This window comes from Cupressus sempervirens, chromosome 4 (assembly GCF_028749045.1).
Source record: "Cupressus sempervirens isolate cs-2001-9-10 chromosome 4, ASM2874904v1, whole genome shotgun sequence".
Classification (NCBI taxonomy): Eukaryota; Viridiplantae; Streptophyta; class Pinopsida; order Cupressales; family Cupressaceae; genus Cupressus; species Cupressus sempervirens.
In genome coordinates, this window is record NC_143121.1 from 53,751,573 (window position 1) to 53,773,261 (window position 21,689).

Here is a 21,689-nt window from a genome sequence, read left to right on the forward strand (position 1 = left end):
CTTCAGTGGTACATCTAGTAGTACACATCAATGATCATTTTATAGCATGGCACACCATAGCATATAGTTAATTTTTTTTGACCCCACCTTGCTACACATCCAAAAAATACTTGCCCACATTATTTATCTCTCGTGTAGCTTCAAATTGTGGGCATGCACTGGCCTTTGATCCTTGATAGATCAACGGTTAAAAAATCATGTGTTTCAAATACTACACTAGCTGAAGTGATGAATAAAATATCTGCATTCATTCCAACTGATCTGACACTTGCCATGAAGGACATCTCAACATCATCCTTGAGAATGGTAGGCCCATCTTGTCAGACTGTGCCACTTGTCAAATTTTTGCTTCCCCGAATTATTTATCTAACGAGCATATCTTTCTTGCAAGAAAGTGCTAGCTCTTGATTCAAATGAAATCAATGGTTGATGCTTCTTGGCGATAAAGGCATATCCCTGTTGGTAACTCAACCAATGATATCACAAGAAATCCAGAATGTGCACAAAAAGTATTGACAAACCTGCAAAAGTTTTCGACAACTTATGACTCCTTTTATAGTTCACTGGAATTTTAGAAAAACAAGGGCTACGTGTCACCAAGTTGCATGCTCGCATTATTTAAAAACCTTGCATCTCAAAATTGTGGGAATATGATACCTGTTGATCTAAACAAGATCAATGGTTATAAAGACTTTGTGTCATCAGAGGTATTTCCTAATAAAATGATCAAACAATTTACAGGCCAAGCACGACCACGTAAGGTTAAGACAAAATTATAATGAATTCATGCTTGCACCATCCCTTGCTTAGGTCAAATGATAGATCACTAAAAGCATTTTTCTGAAGATATTTTGAGGGTTTTCTAAAACTAGGGCAATCTAAGGGTTTTAAACATACAAGGAACAAAACCCTAATTTGCAAGATTCAAAAACTCAAATGATTTTTACCTAAAATTTTCCATAATTTTTGCAATGTGAAAAACCAGACCAACAGGATCTTCGCATGTAATGATTCTATTTATTTATTTCTATCTATTATCTTTTCTATTCAATCATCAATTAAATCTAATTTTTCCATCGTATATACATCTATGAGCATTCTATATCTTTGGCCTTTTATTACTTGTAGCACCTGTAAATCATTTCACTAGGTATGTACCTCATCTATAAGACTGAAATCTCAATTCAAAATTACTACCATTTTATTCACATTCTCCTGCATGACGTGTAGCAACTTAAGATTACCTTGGATGATGAGCACACCCTTTTCTTCAAAAATTTCTTGCCATTGCTGACAAACATTCAAAAATGGATCTAATTGTACCCCTCTACTACGTATTCTTTCAATTACTTCATTTAAGGTCTCTTCAAGATGTTTAGGATCTAAGGGACCAAAAACTTTGGTTAAATTTCCCTCTAGGATTTCATTTTGTCTATGAAGCATTATTAGTTCTGCCCCTTCATGTTCCAAATTTTGAATATTTCTTTCATTCCCATAGTGACCATTAGCTTTGTTGAATTCAATGTAGGCTTTCCAAGAATAACCTCTTAGATTTGATAGTCATGTGGAGTCAAATCTTCTATTTCTATATTAGGAGGAGGAATAGCCACTTGTACAAATAAATCTTAGTTTGAGTCACTATTAATAAAGCTAATGCTCTTCCATCCTTTGATGGAGACCCAAGTTTTTGAAGAACCTCAATTAATTCTATCATATCCTCCTCATTTGCATTTAATTATTGCTTCTTATTTCTTATAATTTCTTTTCACAACCATCTTAGGATCTGTTCTACTAAAGTTATGCCTTTTGAGGATGAAGGATTTATTTCAGCTATGCCTTTTCCCTTATCACTCCTCTCTAGAGTCTTTTCCTTCTGTGATGGTTCTCCTTCTATAGTCTCTATTTCAGTGGAGCTCATAGTTCTTACCTTTGTGTCTTGGGAAGCTTGTTGAGGTTGCTTGCCTATTTGTTCCTCTTTTGGAACTTCATTAGAAGACACTTGTTATGGCTCTTTTCTAGGTTCTACCTGGGCCTATTCAATTTCTATCCCTAGAGGAGGAGAAGTAATCGATCCCTTGTCAACACAAAATGTGACTTGTAATTGGGATGTGGATGTAGGAACCATCTCACATCCTTGTGACTTTGAGGGCCTCTAAGTCCAATCTTCCTATTGAGGTCCATTTGTTTGTGTAAAATTCTTGAATTTTAATCTTTGTTTCTATTTGGCTAGGTATAGCTGGTGGCACTTGCGGGTCAACCTAGACTTGTGAAGCTCTTGTATCTTTTGACCCTTTTACATTTTCTTCTGCTCACTATGGAGGTGCCAAGATTTCAACCTCTTGTGGCTCAACTCTCCAAAGGGAACTTTTTTTCCTCTTGCCTCGACCTCCACCCTTCTAAGCTTGATAATATCCCACTAGCCTATTGAGTTGATGTACCATCTCAGGGCTCACTAGTGACTAAGCCATGAATGTGGGGATAGTGACTTTCTTTCCTTTACCTTTGGTTGGATGGGCTTCTGCATGAAAGATTATTATTTCAGGTATTGGATTGAGTTTGAATCGTTTCTTGATCCAATTGTGTTTCATTTTAATGACATGCCTCCCCTTATGGTTGATATCTAAATTATCCTCCCTATCAACCTTAGCATTCATAATAGGCCTATTGCCTATCTAATCCTTGTTGAATAGAAGATCAAGCAACTCCTCAGAATCCAGTTGTAATATCTTCAAGGGAATCTTTATTTTTAGGGCCTTCTCTGCCAAGTACAAAGTCATCCTATAATAATCCCTTATTAAAACATCATAGTCATTTGTAGCATTCATCCAATGATCTTCAATAGCCTCTTTGTGATGAAATGTTTTGTCGGCCAAACACTATACTCTCCTGATATTGTCAAAACATGGCCATAGAGAATTGTATTCTATGAAAGGATACTGATACCACTCACACTCAAAAGAGGAAATATCTTGTCTCTAATGTACCTAAAAGGGTCCTATAACCAAGGGCTATTTTTTATGTTTCCTTCTAACTTAGTCATAGGTAGACAAGATTTGTCGAGAAATATCCAAGAGAACTAGTCTCTCACAAGGCTACCTCAAGAGCTTCTTGGAGTTCACTGTTGTACCTGCTATCCTCAAATATGTAAAAGTTTAGAATTAAATATAGTAAGCTACAAGTACTATTATCTGTTCCATTGCATCATCTGATAACCTCTTCATATAATCCCCTTCTATAAATTTGATTATAGCAAATATAAATGCATCTTTAACAATTCTATACTCTTTTCACTACTCTGAGAGTCTCTTCTTTAACAATTGAGGATAGACAATATATGGCCATGCATTAGTATCTTGCATGTTGCCTCTCTTGTATAGCATTGGATAGTTTGTTGCTCTTCTGGTTAACAAGTATAATAGGTATGATGTCATATAAAACTTCCTTTAGCTCTTTTCCAGCACTAGTGGCTCTCATAAGTTCTGACTCAAAGTGGAAGCCCAATCTTCCTATTTTTTTTTAATGAAGTGTACCATGTAGATGTTCAGGTGCCTAGTTACCAGTAGACCCATAACACTACTCAAAAGTATGATTGAATACCCAATGTCTTCAATCATGTACCCTCTATTCATGTTCACTTTACCAGTCTTCTTCCCAAAAGAAGTCTTCTCTATGAGGTATAAGGACTAAATTATCTCAGAGGCCTCCTCGATGTGTTACCAGTACCAACTTTTTGCCTTTTCATAGGTGAGCCTAATGAATTGATTTTCCCATGGGAGATGAAATACCTTCTTGATATTCTTTGGGTGTAGATCAAGAACAATTTCTCTTGTTGCACTCTTCACCACCCTCTCCTCAAGGATAAAGTGTTCTACAAGTGTCATGACAAGCTCTAAAGATTGCACCAACACTAGGTGTGATGCTACATTAACAAGCCCTGATTTGATAAGTGCTGAGACCATTTGTGACCTCTCAGTGGGTTTGTTTCAAATCTTCAAGAATTCCACTAGGTCTATATGTCCAAAAATAGTATCCTTGATTTCTGAGTTGTCATCCTAAAATCTTAACTTTTTTGAAATCCCTTGGAACTTGAAGATGATAGGTTTCAATGTCATTTTATCACCCAAGGAAGATGAAGATGATGGCATTATATCTACACACAAAAATGTTAATTAGTTTGGAATTGAGGAAATAATAAATAAAATAGACCCTAGGATTGAGTTAGACGAGAAAACCAAACACCTAATTGGTCTAAAATCCAAAAAACTATTTAAAACCCTTATATATAGGATTGGCATACCAACACACCTAGTAGGTGCACCTGATGTGCAAATGCCCTTATAAAATTTGCTAGTCTTTTGAATGTGTAGTGGCACACTTGATGAGGTGAGCTACTATGCACCAAATAGGTTTTATTATTAATTTGAATTCATTTTGAGGATATGGGTGCACATCAACACAGACATGTAGGTGCGCTGATGCACACCCATCTTCGAGTGGAGTCTTCATGACTTTAGATTTCTTAAGTTTTGCTAGGTTTCAGAGTTTTTGATGCTTTTTGGGTGTGCACTAATGCACACCTAGTTAGGTTGCCTTTTTAAGGTTTTGTTTTTCTTTAATGTTTTTTTTCAAAAATTTTACTTTGAGCATTGGTGCGCATTAGCGCACCAAATTAGGTGCACTAGTGCATACTAACATGCCTCACTTAATTTTTTTATCTTAGTTAAGCTAAGCGAGAGTGGAGAAGATGGGCACCGGTCAAGATGTGGAGGTGTGGTGTAGGAGGTTGGTGCTAAATGAAGGTAGGAGGATGAAAATGAAAGAAGTCAGTGAGGAATGGATACCCCCCCTCCCCTTTAAATAGGTTACCAGACCTATGGTATGGCTATGCTGGTGCACAGGTGCACTACTATGTAGTTGTGCCTTAATAATGTACAAAAGCCTTTTTCATAACTTTGGGCATGCTAGTGCACCTCTAGAGGTGCACCTAGTGCACCAAAATTCTTAATTTTTAGCTTGTTTTTTGAATCTCTTGAATTTCAACCTTTAGTTTTTTTCGACAAGACCTAGACATGACCTAGGGGACTAGGGGAAACATAAAAATGACTTGGACCCCAGACTAGGAGTCCAAAAACAAAAAAAAAAAGTAGGGGGTCCCCATTTCTAATAGAAAATGGGGTGTGCATTGTGTAGCCACAACAAATAGCTCCAAAAAAAGGAGGAAATGAGAAAGGCATTTCTTCATCAGAAAACATCCCTTCAACATGTGTCAAACACCAACTAAATCTTGAACATTCTAAGAATATTTTGAATGACTTCATAATCAAAACTTCAGGATCCAAAACCTCCAAGCTCAGTGTGTGTTTCATGTATTCATTTCCTTTGACATCTTAGGATGTAGTCTATCAAAATATTTTGATAATATGGAAATAATCTTCCACCCCATCTAGCTCATCCTTCAGGAATCTCCATGAATGTCATTTGTCAATCCTTTTCCTAACTAGATGAGAGAATTAGTTCGAGGAATCTTAGAGGGGTGTCAGTTTATTTGAATTTATTTTGAATTTTTTGGCAATCTTTTGATACTACATAGCTTGTTTTGAATGCATATCTATTTATCCTTTTAGATCTCTTAGAATCCTTTAGTCTTAACACTGCTCTTTCTTTTTTATTTTCTTCTATATCTTGACCATTCTTAAACTATGTAGCTAGGACATTGGTGTCATTTATTATATTTGATCCTTGTGAACATCCCTTGTGTTCCTCTTTTTGAACTTTTGGAAACTCCCACGCCAAACAATGATCTTAGAAATTCCTTTGAGAAGACCCTTATGTTTGAGCCAATTGAGGTTTGGATCGTCCCTTGCTATCTTCAACCTTAATTTGATAGAATTTGAGAAAATAGATCTTTAAATTTGCAAAGTGTTGAGAAATTTTTAATCTACAATCCTAAATTCAAAACTGGAAGTCCCCTATTAGTGTAAGAAACATCTGTTCCTCCATTGGTATAAGACACACAATCATCAAAATGTTTTGACAAAGAAATACCTCTTCAAGAAATTGGAACCAAAAGAGTAGTTAGTAAGATATGTCAAGATAAAATCTCAAGTGCACCTACCCCTTGGACTGACGTAGCTTTGTGTAGTGCCTGCCCTAGTTTGCATTTTGCTTTTGTTGCCAAACTCTTTTAGGAAAGTTCTATGATGATGATAATTAGTAACATTATTTTGAGATTATTAGATATTGTTTTAGATTCAGTTTATTATATGATGAGATCATTTGGTATTCTATATTTCATGGATGGATGATGATTATTGAAATGTTTGTAGTTATTAATTATGATTAGTTAATTTATTATCATATATTGACCCCATACTTGCATGTGTATGGTGTGCGTGTTTTTTTCCTTTCCATATGGCATTTCTGATGTGGTTAAGGAAGGGAGTCATAGTCACCTGCTAGTTGGGATCTACATGATGCACCACTTCCTGCCATTGCCTGTTTAGCATATATATATTGTATGTACATGCATAGATTTTATGTAGGTTGCATGTATCGGGTATCGACTTCCCTGAATTGCCAGGATGAGCATACCCTACCGCATTATCTCAATGGTAAGAGAGGAAAGATAAATTCTCAAGTCCAGATCCCAACCCTTTAAGCCATTTGTCCTAATTGAAAATTAGGACAAGTATCTGAGTTGAGTACCTTTTGAATGCGTCGGATGACATAATTCATGATATAACCCTTGGTTTGATTTGTATGTGTTTTGTTATGGTGGGTTTTCGTATTTTACTTTATGAGTCTTTAGTGTATTTTCTATTAATAAGCCTAATTAAAAGATTTAATCAATGGTTTAATTTAATGAAAAATTAATATGATATTAATTTAATTTAATTAATTGGGAAATTAATTAAATAAAATAATTAAATTTGAAGATAAAAGTCATAAGTTTAGATTAGGAATATGATAATATTTATTTAATTTATTACTAATATATTTAGAGTTCGTTTTTAAATAAATGCTAAATAATAATATTATTTAAGTTAATAAATATTTTATCAATTAAGTTTCAAAAATAAATTTAAAAGTGGAAAGAATATTAGGATTATTAAAAGATTTTAGATTGCATGATGTGTGCATGTGATTAATACATACATACATATATATATATATAAAATTAATAAATTAATTTAAAAATAGTCAAGTGAATATTTAATAAATTAAGGTGTATTACTTTAATATTTATTCACATAGGAGTATGCAAACTCTTGTAAGTTTTCATGTTGACAACACAAGAGTTTGCACTCTAATTATGCATGTGTTGTCTACACTTAGAAGTTAGCACATTATTTGAGCACATGTTGTCTACAAGATTCTGGAGACCTCATCATGTTTATCTTCTTATCATGGAAGTTATGTGCTTAGTTGTCACGCTTATCTCCTAGTTCTTTCTAAACACATTTTAAATGCATCTTAGAGGCCTTTATATAGAGCCTCTCCTAGTGTATATGGACAAGCTTAAATGCATTTGAGAATCTCATATGCTTCCACAAGCACTTCTAGTCACTTGGGGGTTTCGGTTGGTTTGATTCTTGAAGGAATGACGAATGTTGGAGAAGGAAGGGATTTTTTCTATGGAATTTTGAGGCATAGCAAATTAGCATCAGTATCCAGGTGCATTCGTGATTTTCCCATATTTCATTTGCACTCTTTCTTTTCTTGTCGCAATGCAATTTTGGATTTATAGTTCTGTATGCCATCTTCCTATCGCCACTAGACTTCCTGTCGCAATGCAATTATGGATTTATAGTTTTGTATGCTATCTTCTTGTTGCCACTAGACTTCCTATCGCAATGCAATTTTGGATTTATAGTTTTGTATGCTATCTTCCTGTCACCACTAGACTTCCTATCACAATGAAATTCTAGATTTATAGTTCTGTATGCTATCTTCTTGTCACCACTAGACTTCCTGTCGTAATGCAATTCTGAAATTATAGTTCTATATGCTATCTTCTTGTTTCCACTAGACTTCCTATTGCATAAGCTTTCTATTCTGCCAATGAAGTAGGTTTGGGTTCGAATTAAAATAGAATTTTATTTTTATGCATTAGTTTTATATGATTTATTAACTAATCTAGTTAAATTAAATTTAATTAAGACTAGTTAATAGTAGAAGAAGTGTAATTAATTATTAGTCAATATAAGTAAATGGATTTTTAAATGAGGGCAGATTAAAAGAAAAGAGATATTAATAAGTGGAATTAAATAATTGAATTATTAATGAGATTGATTTTACTTAAAATCAATGAGGATTGTTTTAAATAAATGATTGTCCTTGAAGTGTTCAAAGGAAATTGTAAACTAATTATTTGAAAGTTGATAAGTATTATTCTAATGTTTTGAGTCGCGTGAGTGATTTTATCTAAAAGTCAATGGGTGCTAGTGCAATGATTTATACAAGTATATAATTATCTTATGATTATTTTAGAAAATTGTTTTAAGATAATTGAAGGATAATTCTATGTTTTATTCAAAGAGATAAGTGGGTTGACTTGTAGAAGAATCTTATACTCTTGAAATATACTTGAAACAAAATTGGAAACCTCATATTTGGCTTAATGATGTGATTGCAAAAGCAAACCAAAACATGTGTTTGTATCTTATTTCTCTATGCTATATGTGTTTTGGGGTTTTGGGGTTTGTCTTAGCTTTGACCAGTCTTAGGTTGTTACCAGAGGCTTGGGAGTTATGCGAATGTGATGGCATGTTGATGTTATTTGATCTCGATCTTTTTAAAACCCAACCATGGTAATGTGATGGTATGCTCTATGAGATGTTTGTATTTACTGATTGTTATTACTTTCTAGTCTTCTTGTGTGAAGCTGAGACTTAAGTTTATGAGACACTTGACTTAACCATTTTTGAGTCATCGATTAGTTATACTTGGGTTACTTTCTAGTCACCTTAATTGGACTGAAGTGTTTATTTGATCTTGATGATGTCATGTTGTGACATGTATTGACGTGACCATTTTGGAGTCTTTGATCAGTATTACTTTGAGATACTTTTTGGTTGCTTGTTGAGAACCAATGGATATTGTGATTATCATTGATATTTTCATTTGCTAATAGAGAACTATTGTGGTCATGATTATCTAAGGATTCTTTTCAGTTGCTCATAGAGATTTGATGTTCTTATTGTGGATTATCTTTTGGTATTTTTCCAGTCGCTTGTATAGGATTGTGGTGATTTTTTGATTTATGGTTCCATGAACTTAGGGTAGGTTATCTACTTGTAGTGTCAGAAAGTGGCTTGCAATGGGGGTCGGGGACCTAAGTGGCTACCAGGGTAACTCATTGTAAGTTTTATTAATAAGTGAAAAAACATGCACTAAATAGGGATTAAATGAATAAGATAATTGTATGTTCTCGCCCATGCCTTGAGTGCTGGTACAGACTAGGATGGGAGTAGAGAGAACAATTAGTAGAGTGTTGGAACCTTTGAGTTAGTATACTTTTAGGATTCCTATACTTAGAGCGAATTTGTGTTATGTGATTTGATATCCTACTTGGGACTTGAGATTATCTCCTCAACATGGTGGGAGTGGACCATTTAGGTTCCATGCGGTCGGGTGGTAGTGCTTTTTCACTCTTACCATTTGAGATCCATCTGAGACATCGTGGCTGATACATTCTTGTTGGCATCTATCTTCATTCTGTTCTGAAATTATGGTGATGGACATGTATCCTTATATTGATGATTAACATATGATAGATGATGCTATTTACTTATCTTATGCTTTATTTTGCATGTTAGATTTCTTTCTGCATATGATGTAGTATGTTTTAGGAGTAACATTCCTATAATGATAATACTAATGATCTCTTCAATAACTTGGGATGTTATGCACGGAGGGATGGATAGGGCCCACGATGGTCTAATGATGCTATTTACAGTTGGGAGGAACTGTGCATTTAGATAATTATGTGTAGTGTTTATGATTTATGGCTATCTTTTACGATGGATGTTTATATCTTCTATGATGATGTATCATGTATGGAATTTGGTTTCATTTACTTTATTACATTTGTATCATGGATTTGATGAGGATGATGTATCTTTATTTTTACACATGTATATTCTTTTAAGCTTTTCATACCTTGTGACATGTACAATGGATGATTGAGTATTCTGAATTTAATTGCCAAGAGGCATTTGGAACAAATGTATATAATGGGCATTGGACTTTTCATTATTCTTTCATGTGATTATGGTAGTTGTTAGACTTAGTACTAGTTAGATTAAATATGACTTAGCATCTTGGGATCCTTAGGGAATGTAACCTGTTATGTATGCTTTTAGTTGAATGTATGTTATTACTTCTACTACTATGTGTTTGCTATAAATGGTTTATCTTTCATGTTTTAAAAAAAAATTGTTTGACAAAATTGGTAAAACTTTAGGTTAATTCTTTTGGATCCCTTGGTGGGGCATTACACTTTTAAAGAAAACACGCGACTTAAAAACAAACACTCTTGTAGAAAATAAACACAGATGCATAAATGAAATCTAACTTTTTTTTTTTTTTTTTGGGTCTTCTAGGCTTCAAAATAATGTTTCAAAAATTTCCTATTGACTAGCAACAGAACTAATCCTTCCTATAAGGAACTGAGCCTAATAGTATTTTCTCCAAGAATTTCCATGATTTGATATGGACCAATTCACAAGTGTTGAAACTTAGTATAGATTCCCAAATTTTCTTTCACCTTATCTAAAAGTAGAACAAGTTCAAAAATTTTGAAGGATTTATTATGGCCCTCTTGTCAAACCATCTCTTGATGACTGCTTGATTTTTAGCCATGTGCTCCAATGCAACTGTCTATTTCTTGTCCATCTCCAAAAGATCCATCAATCTAATTTGTACTCTGTCAGCATCTTTAACATACCCACTCATGAATTTCAAAATAGGAATCATGAGGTTAAGCAAAAATATTGGCTCTTTCCCATAGACAACCAAATATGGAGATGTCCCCAAAGCATTCTTGACCCTCACTTGATCTATCTATAGAGCATATTTGAATTGCGTAAATGAATCTTTAGGATTCACCTTCAATAACTATCTTATTACTCTGATCAAGTTCTTGTTTATAGATTTAGCTACCCCATTTCCTTATGGGTAATAATTTGAAGAAAACTTGATAATAACATAATTTTCAAATGCCCATTGAGTCAAGAATACTGATGCAAAAGCTGATCTATTGTCACATAGTAAGGCGAGTTGCATCCCGAATCTAGTAATAATGTGTTCCTCCAAGAAGCCTATTACCACCTTAGCAATACAATTTTGGAAAGTATTTTCTTCTATCCATCGCATAAAATAATGTGTGGCTATGAGGATAAAGGTGTATCCAATTGACGATGGTGGATTGATTGGACCAATGAAATCTATCTCCACTTTGCGAAGGGCTACACCTTGTACACTAGTTGTAGCAACATTGTTGGGTGTCTTTCTCTATTAGCACTACTCTAGAAAATATGACAAGAGCATACATGCTCAAAAGTACGTTTGAATATCATGGGCCAAAAATAATGTGATCTCAAAATCATATGAGCAGTTGCTTCTACCGAACCATGCCCTATACCATACTTATCATGAAATTGTTCCAGAACTTTCTTTTCTTCCTCATGTCCTAAGAACTTAGGTAGATTCCTTAATAGTTCCTTTTGTACAACTTTCTATCATGCAGCGTATAGGATTCACACTTCATTTTAAGTCCTCTATGTTGTGAACTATTCATCTAACTAGGGCACTGCTTTTGTAGAAGATAGAAAATAATATCCTGGTACCAGAAATCTATCACTACACCTTGACCAATATCAACTTGAGGTACTATCATTTTCTTCTAGTCATTCTCATTTGTTCATTGTCAAATTTGAATTTCTTTTCATCTCCAATTTGATTATTAGCTATCATTCTTGATAATCCTTGACCTCTGACTAACCTCATGGGCTAGATCTCTAAATCAAATTCTCATCATCCATTTACCTCATCATTCATCGAGTACATTTTGCATCAATAATGTCTTTACCACTAGATCAGGAACAATAGCAGACACCTTGCTTCTTAGTATGTAATGATGGAACTTCTTTACTGCTTTAATCAAAGAAAAAGATTATTTATCAAGGTTGGAATAATTCAACTCGACATTTCTAAAAGGGTAGCTCATAAAATTAATAGGCCTTTCATCTTCCTTTTCCTTCTTCTAGGTTAGGATCCTAGCACACGAATGTTCTAAATGAAAAGAATATATCTTAAAGGGAAGCTCATAATCAAGACTTACCAGCACTAGATCTGTGGAAATAACAACTTTGATATCCTCCAATGATTTCTTTATCTCTTGAACCCATTATGTTTTAACCCCCTTTTTGAGTAAATCATTAAGGGGACATGCTATCTCTACAAATTCGCTTATGAATTTTCACACAAAATTTATCTTTTCGAAGAAAGACTTGAGTTCCTTCCAACTGTAGGGAGGTGATAACTTCTGAATAGCTTCAACTCTATCATGATCAATGGAGATTCCAGCTTCAGAAATAATATAACCTAGGAGGTTTCCTTTAGTGACCCTAAATGAATATTTCTTTGGAGCTTGATAGATATACCATATTTACGGCATCTGTTGAATACCTATCTTAAATAGGCTATGCAAGTACTATGATCTTTTGAAAAGATAGTTAAGTCATCCATGTAGATAACTATACACTTATTTATCAATCCCTTAAAAGCTTCGTCCATAGCTCATTGAAATGTAGCCCCTACATTAATAAATCCAAATGGCATTCTCCTATAGGAAAAGGTTCCCCATTTGGTTGTAAAGGCCATCTTTAGCCTATCTTCTTCTTCTACCATTACCTGATTATATCCTAAATATCCATCCAAGAAAGACCTCATCTTTGAACCATTAAAAATATGAAAGACCTTATCTAGTGAGGGTAATGGGTAGTTGTCCTTTTGAGATGCTAGGTTCAAGTTACAAAAATTCACTAAAGTCAAATCTAACCAGTCTTCTTTCGTACAAGAAATAAATTAGCCACCCACGTACAGTGGGATATAGGGAAAATAATCTTGGCATCCAATAAATTCTTGACTTCTTTCATTATCAAAGGTTCAAGGATAGGATTAATATGTCTTTGCCTTTGTCAAAAAGGTTTGGCATTAGGCTTGAGTGGAATATCATGTGTAGTAATTTGAGGATCATATGTCTTAAGTTCAATGTAGTTCCAAGCAATGACATTCTTATATTTTGTAAGCAATTTGAGCATGTCTTCCCTTTCTTGTGGATTGCATGATTTTCCAATCATTACCATTTTAGGATTGTCATCTGTACCTAAATTGTATGAATTGCGTTACTTGATCCCTTTCTCTTTAGTGGTCCTTTTATTAAATGCTGATTCATCACGATCAAAATGTGCTCCAACTTGATCATCCCCTTAGGAATAGTATAAGTTTTCAAATTCAGGATTCCATGTTCATTTTCAAGCTCATTGTCTTCAGGTTTTTCATCTAGAGTGTCATCAATTTATTTCCCCTTAAAGTGGCCACTACACATAATAAATTTGAGTATATGTTGATCATCCTAAAAGACTTGAAAGTTTGTGATATTGTCAGGAATAGATGGAGAAGCAACCAACTCAACTAAAAATCATTCCAATTTTATTCTTTTGACTGGTTGTAATGCACTTGCTGAAATAGTGAGGGCATCTACTACCATGTTTTTCCTTCTTGGAATAGGCTTTACATTCAAAGCCTCAAAATCATCTAGTAAATCCCATACCCTTTTCCTATAAGAAAACAACCTCTTATCATTACAGGAATGTAATGATTTCACTTATGGAATAACCAACTAATAATCTCCTTTGACTATGAGAGTTGTAACTCCTTTCTCGAGTGCAAAAATAAGTCCTCAAATCAATGCTTTGTATTTTGTAACATTATTAGTACATCTAGATTGCAATTAATATGCTACATAGAAAGACTTATCCTTTGGATTGACTAGCTCAATACCTACACCGACCCCTAATTTGCATTTGGAACTATTGAAGCAAATTGTCCAAATTGGGTTTTCTTAGGTTTTCTAACCTTATGCTCATTTTTCCTCAACTTTTCCTTTACCTGAGCTTAGAAGGATTATCTCTTGGGTACCCATTGTAGTCTTTTTTAGGGTGGGTTTACTGATTTTTCATTGTCATTCCTCAAAACTAGGAGTGTATGGTTTTCTTGTTTGTCCTTAATTTTTCCTATCAACTCTTTGATTTAATCCACTTTAGGTTTAGGATGTATGAATACTAAAGTCCATCCTTGGCCTTTTATGTACTATCCTCTTCTTTGAACTTTGATCATTCCGAGTGGAGGAGAAGACAAACTTTCACCATATGAAGAAGTATCATTATATGATGCATTTAGATCTTCAATTTCCTCTTCAATCTTTTCAATAGATATGTTTATAGAACTTTGGTTTTCTGTGGGTTCATATTTTGGGTCATTGCCTTTCTTTACTCCCATCATTTGTGTTAATACCTTAGCAACTACTTCTTGACATGATGAACATTCAAACTCTGAATAGCTAACTTTATGCAATCAACAAAATCCTGGAAGGAGGAGGATATTGGGGTCAGCTTCTCCTCCTAGAAATTGTAAATTGGCCATCATGTGGTCTATGAATTATGTTATGACCTTAGCTTTTGAGGTTGAAATCAAGGATTCTATATCTTGATCATCTGATATTTTGATCAAAGTTGTATAAAAAACCATTACTTTGTAGGAGCCCAAATCTATTTATAAGAAGGCTACCTCATTTGGGGCATTGTATTTTGTGATCATCCTTTTTAACTTTGGCTTTGCATCTATTTTGATTTGATTGTTCAAATCTTTCAATGGTAACCAAAGCTAAGTAAAATCCATGGAAAACCATCCCTTTACACACTTCATCCATTCTATACTCAGAAGTAATCCATATGTTTTTGGGATATCAACCACATGTATATCAATGACGTCTTGAATCTGTGGGTCGATTGTTAATTGTATCTAAACATCTTTTAATACACCAATGACTTTCACCTCAATTTTGACCAACTATATCACTATTCAGTTGGAAGGTTGATGGTTGACTCCTAACCTTTGTGCTATGGACAATGGCATGATGTTACATGAAGCTCATGAATTAGTTAGGTAATTGTGAAGATTCTTCCCATATATCCTAATGTTGAGAAAAAATGGAGGCACCTCAACCTTGCCTTTAAACATAGTGGGCATTGCCTCTACAACATTAACTTGTTGAGATAATATCTTTTGAGGGGTAGTATTCATATTGTGGGATACCTTTGTATGATCTAGAGTCTTCATGAGCACTTCTTGTTGCTATGGACAATTTTGCAACATGTCAAACATGGAAATGTTGGCCTTTGTTTGCTTTAAATCTTCTACAACACTATACTTTTTAGTAGACCAAGCATGATTTTTCAATATTGTAGGTACATTTCCTTGGCTCTAATTTTGTTGTCCTCCATACAGTGGTCTAATTGGTACCAGATTTTTACTCGCTCTCAGATTACGAGGAGTTGGTTGTAGTGCTAGGGGAATTCCATCTGCCATTGGTTCTTTTTTACTTCTGAGATTGTACATATTTTGGTTGTCGTTACAAAAAGAAAACATCTCTTCATGCTAAAGGTCAGGTTCTTGGCTAAATGGGAATGAGAATTCTTTGTTGACTGGTTGTTCTACCTATGGATTCTATGTAGAATCATAGGATTCTAATAGAATAGCATTAAATTGCACAGGAGCATTACTGTTTACTTGTAAATTTTGAGCCATTTCTTGATTTCCATCATAGTATAAACCATTGTTGTCATATGCATTTTGAGCATTGTCATATTGATTAATATCTATATACTAAACATTTTTATTGTTATTGTCTGCAAGAAAACTTCCATTATTTGGACGAGTGTTCCATTATCAATTTTTTCTTTGGAAGCCATTATTATGGTCAAGAAGATTGAAGTTGTTCCCTCCATTACTATTTCCTATATTATTGTTTCCATTGTTATTGTTCCCACTGAAGTTCCTATTATAATTTTGGCCATAATTGTTGTTGTAGGGAACAATGTTGTTCCTTTAAAAATTGTTATTTTGTCCTTGTGACAAACTTAGATGAGTCAAATCATTGTTCATTTTTGGCATAGTCCTTTTTATTTGACAAAATTCAGAAATAAAGCTATTGTCTGCTTCTGCCAAAACCATTGCCTTTTGTTGAAAGAAAGAAGCTTTCAGTGGTTCATACCATGGATTTGTTAGAGCGAGGTTTTGTGGAGTGGGTTCCTATTGTAATGGGACAGGATTCATAGGTATGAATTGGCTAGGCATTGTGGGTACTCTAATAGTGTATGTTAATATTCTTGTAATAACCTGAGCTAGAAGCATCAATCCTCCTCCATTGGAATTGGCTTGCTTAGTGAAGGTGATCATTTTTGCGAAGACTTTATTCAATGTGTTGATATCCATTGGTGGAAGTCTTCTTAGAAAAATGGTAGTAAGATGGTCCATATCGTTTAGATAAATTTGAATAGCAGCTTCAATGTGTATAGTATGTGGCACTTCCAACTTGCAGTATGCCATGTGAAAATGATGGTTGAAGTGTGACACTATCTCAGCTGGATCCTTCTTGATTGATATGAATTGTTGATGTAGCACAACTAAGTTGGCGAAAGGTTTAAATTGTTCCAAGAACAATTTTTTGGAGGTAGCCCAATCTCTAATACATCTAGGTGGCAGATTGATGTACCGATTAAAGACAACTTTCCCCAAAGAGTAAGGGAATAGGCGAAGAACCACATTCTCATTAGCAATCTATTTTTAGTTGAAAATCTCCTTGAATACCTTAATGTGATCTTTGGAGGTTCATGTCTCTCAATAGATGAACCTTGGGAAATTTTTTTTAGGATTCTTTGGAAGATCATTGAGTGCTCTTGTCAAATTGATGGGTGAATCTACAACATTTGCAAAAAAGGCCATTGGAGGATTTGGTGGACCTAAGGGAATTTTTTGTGGAGGTGGAACTATTGGAATATTTGGTGTTCCACTAGGTGGTTCTTGTGGAGGTGAAGTTGAAGAAGATGATGAAATGTTGAATGGAAGTGGTTGAATTCAAGGTATTTCTTTATCACTATTAGGTTTACAGAAATGGCTAAGCTCAAGAAACTCGTGTGTACTTGGGGAAGATCTTAAAGCTCACTAGAATGGGGATTCTAGATCAAGATCCTCTAGTTTGCATCAATTCTAGAAAAATCACACCTCAAAAGAAGTACACTTTCTCACAAATAAAGTGCAGCTCATAATTTAGCACAGAAGTGCACTAGCACACCTAAATTTCTCAAAAACTCTAAAAAAATTTTGAACTCATAAAAAGTGTAGAATTTTGAAACTTTGGAAAAAATTTCTTCTATTCCAAAAATAAGATGGCCTTCCTTCTAGCGCCACTTCTATTGAGCTATCATTTTGCATGATGCTTAATGTCGGGAACCCTTTCTAACTCCTTTCTTGAAAAGTCAATCTTGTAGATTAACCCCATGATTCTGGGTGATCTTGTGACGTACTAAAATCTTCTTAGTTGAAGATAAATGTTTTTTTTTATGAGGAGGACTTTGATTGTTCAAATTATTTTGGATGAGATGTAAAATCTATTCACTACTTCAAAATAAGACACACAGAAGAACTATGTTTTTGTATTTTCTATTTTTTAATGAATGCAATCTAACAATGCAACCAATAAGAGTACCTAATTTAACAAGGGGTTTATAAAGAAAATAAAAAAGGTAGGATAACAAGAAGTTTAAACAAATAACATGAAAGTAAAATCCTAATGAAAATAAGCTATGGAAAAAAACACGTGTACGAGTTAAGCTTTCAAAGAAATTGGTGGGTAACCAATGAAAGTAGGAGCAACACTTCCTTGATTCCACTGATGCAATCATTGATGAGATTTTATTAGCAACGATAAGATGTTTCATTTTTTATCAAATTGCAAGGCCATGGAAAGTGCACTCATGTGAGACAAAAAGTTATGCAGGAACAAAATGGGTGACCTCTTCTTGAACTAGATACGTTAGAGAAATTCGTAAAAACTATAGCAAATACCAAAAATTAAAAGATCGCACAACTAGGAATAATGCAATAAAATTTTGGATCAATCATAATTCCATGAACAAACATTCACAAAAATATGACACATTTAGGCAAGAATCTCTACACTCCAAACGAGAGCACCAAAAGCATATATTATTGCAAAATAACCACAACCTTGATTTCATCTTACAATCCCTTATTTATAAGAAATCATCTCCTCAATTTGTGTTGAGAGTGACACATATCTTCATGCAATCATATGCTTCTAATCTAATAAAACAAACTAATTATATACAAACTAACTATCTAATTGGTGCTTAGTAGGACTCCATCCATTTTATATCATTAATTGGATGCATGAGCTTTTACATGTCATAAAAAAAAGAAATAATGAGAAAATAAGAAGAAGAGAGACTTCAATCCATGTAGAAGTGTCTGGAAGTGTCAAAAATAGAAGCTCAACCTTCATTAGGCATCTGTCGAAGTTAAACTACTATTAGAATGCATTTTTGGTGCATGGAAAGCTCTAATTTTGGAACCAGTAGTCAACTATAGGCACACCTCTAGAGAAACACACCTTGGAAGAAAGCATAATAATACACCTGTGTACCTCTGACTACTTCAAAATACTTCCAACACTTTGTGTAAAAAAGTGCACTAGCATAGCTAGCGCACCAGCGTACCTTAAAGGTCCAAAATTGTAAAATTTCACTATATCAAAAATGAAATTTTGGCTTCTGGGTTTTGTCCCACTTCATACTAGAGCTATGTCTGGGTGCTTTCCCTTGAATTTCTTAATAATCTCTATGACCTTTTCCACATCTAGTAAATCTAAGGCATAATATTAATCTTTGACCTTCTACCTATAATTATCTACCTCTATTTGGGTCGAAGCAAAATCCTCGAGTTTGGTATCCAACTCTAGCAAGGTTTCTTCTATTCTAAATGCTTGCCGAATGTCTTCATCAATAGAAATTTCTTCAAAAATATTTTTGAATCTCTATAATACTATTTCTATAGGTATCAAATCCTCCCATTCATTATCTTCAAAAATATCTAGACATGCATCACTATAATGTTTCTTTGCTTCCAAAATTTTATCTCGGGCTTGGTCCTTGAAATAGTGTATCTTTGCATGTAATGATTCCATTACTTTATTGCTATTTGCTATCTTTTCTATCCAATCATCAATTAAATATTATTCTTTTACTATATATACATCCATGAACATTCTATATCTTGGCCTTTTATTTCCTGTAGCACCCGTAAATCCTTTCGCCAGGTATGTACATCATCCATAAGATTGAAATATTGATTCAAAATTTCTACCATTTTATTCACATTCTTCTGCATGATGTGTAGCAACTTAAGATTTCCTTGGATGATGAGTACACCCTTTTCTTCAAAACTTTCATAGCATTGCTGATAGACATTCAAAAACGGATCTAATTATACGCCTCGCCTATCTCTTCTTTGGTTTAATATCCCTTTAGAATTTCATTTTGTCTTCGCAGCATTATCAGTTCTACCCCTTCCTATTCCAAACTTTTAAATACTTCTTTGATTCCCATAGCGACCATTAGCTTTGCTAAATCCAATGTAGGCTTTCCAAGCATAACCTCTCAGATTTGATAGTCATGTGGAGTCAAATCTTCAACTTTTGTATCAGGAGGAGGAATAGCTACTTGTGCAAACAAATCCTGGTTCTAGCCACTATTAATAAAAGCTAATGCTCTTGCATCCTTTGATGGAGATCCAGGTTTCTGAAGAACCTCAATTAATTCTATCATATCCTCCTCATCTACATAGGATTGTTGCTTCTTATTTCTTATCATTCCTTTTCACAACCATCTTAGGATCTGTTCCACAAAAGTTCTACCTTTCAAGGATGGAGTTATTTCAGCTATGCCTTTTCCTTTATCACTCCTCTCCAAAGTATTTTTCTTCTATTATGGCTCTCCTTCTACAGTCTTTGTTTTAGTGGAGCTCACAACTCTTACCTCTATGTCTTGGGAATCTTGTTGAGGTTTCTCACCTATTTGTCCCTCTTTCGACACTTCATCAGTAGACACTTGTTGTGGCTCTTTTTCAAGCTCTACCTAGACCTTTTCAATTTGTTTTTTTTGGAGTAGGAGGAGTAACCAATCCCTTCTCAACACAAAATGTGACTTGTAACTGGGATGTGGATGCAGGAACCATCTCACATCCTTGTGACTCTGGGGGCATTTGAGTCCAATCTTCCTGTTGAGGTTCATTGGTTGGCATATCCCAGATCTTATCCCCAATTAATTTAGTTCCTATGGGTATGAAATCAAAATCTAACATCTTAAAGACATTAGTCCCCTCAACAACCTATTCATCAATCCATTGTTGCATCTCATCCTCTGATATGGTAGTTTGCAGAGGTTCATCTAGGATTGGTGGTGTAGCTATAGAACTTCTTCTTCTTTCTTGTTCTATAGCTCTAGCTAGCCTAGTCCTCCTATTCAAAGGTACATCATCCTCATCATCCTCTTCTTCACCTTCTTTAGGAATAGCTTCTAGGATTGATGGGATAGGAACTACTTTCCTAATCACCCTTTGCCTCTTTTTGATCGGAGTTTTAATCTTTCTTCCCTTTTTAGGTGCAGAAGGTGAAGGAGGGGAAACTTCTTGAATTTCAACCTCTATTTCTATTTGGCTAGGTGTAGCTAGTGGAACTTGAGGGTCAACCTAGACTTGTGAAGCTCTAGTATCTTCCAACCCTTGTACATTTTCTTCACCTTTCTATGGAGGTGCTGGGATTTCACCCTCTTTTGGCTCAACTCATTGAGGGGAAATTCTTTTCCTCTTGCCCCATCCTCCACCCTTCTAAGCTTGATAATATCCCACTAGATTATTTAGTTGATGTACCATCTCAAGCATCACTAGTGACTAAGCCGTGAATGTAGGGATAGTGACTTTCTTTCCTCTACCTTTGGCTGGATGGGCTTGTGCATGAAAGATTACTATTTCAGGTATTGGATCAAGTTTGAATAGTTTCTTGATCCAATCCTGCATCATTTTAATGATTTGATTTTCCCTATGGTTGGTATCTGAACTCTTCTCCTATCAAACTCAACATTCATAATAGGCCTATCGCCTATCTTATCCATGTTGAATAGAAGATCAAGAAACTTCTCAGAATCTAGTTGTAATATCTTCAAGGGAATATTTATTTTCAAGGCCTTCTCTACTAAGTACAAATTCATCCTACAATAATCCCTTATTCAGACATTGTAGTCATTTTTAGAATTCATCCAATGATCTTCAATAACCTCTTTGTGCTAGAATGTTTTGCCAGCCAAATACTGTACTCTCCCAATGTTATCAAAACATGGCTATAGAGAATTGTATTCTTCCAAGGGATACTAATCCCACTCACACTCAAAAGAGGAAATATCTTTTCTTTGATCTACCTGAAAGGGTCCTATAACCAAGGGCTAGGACCAACATTTTTTATTATGCCTTCTAACTCGGTCATAGGCAGA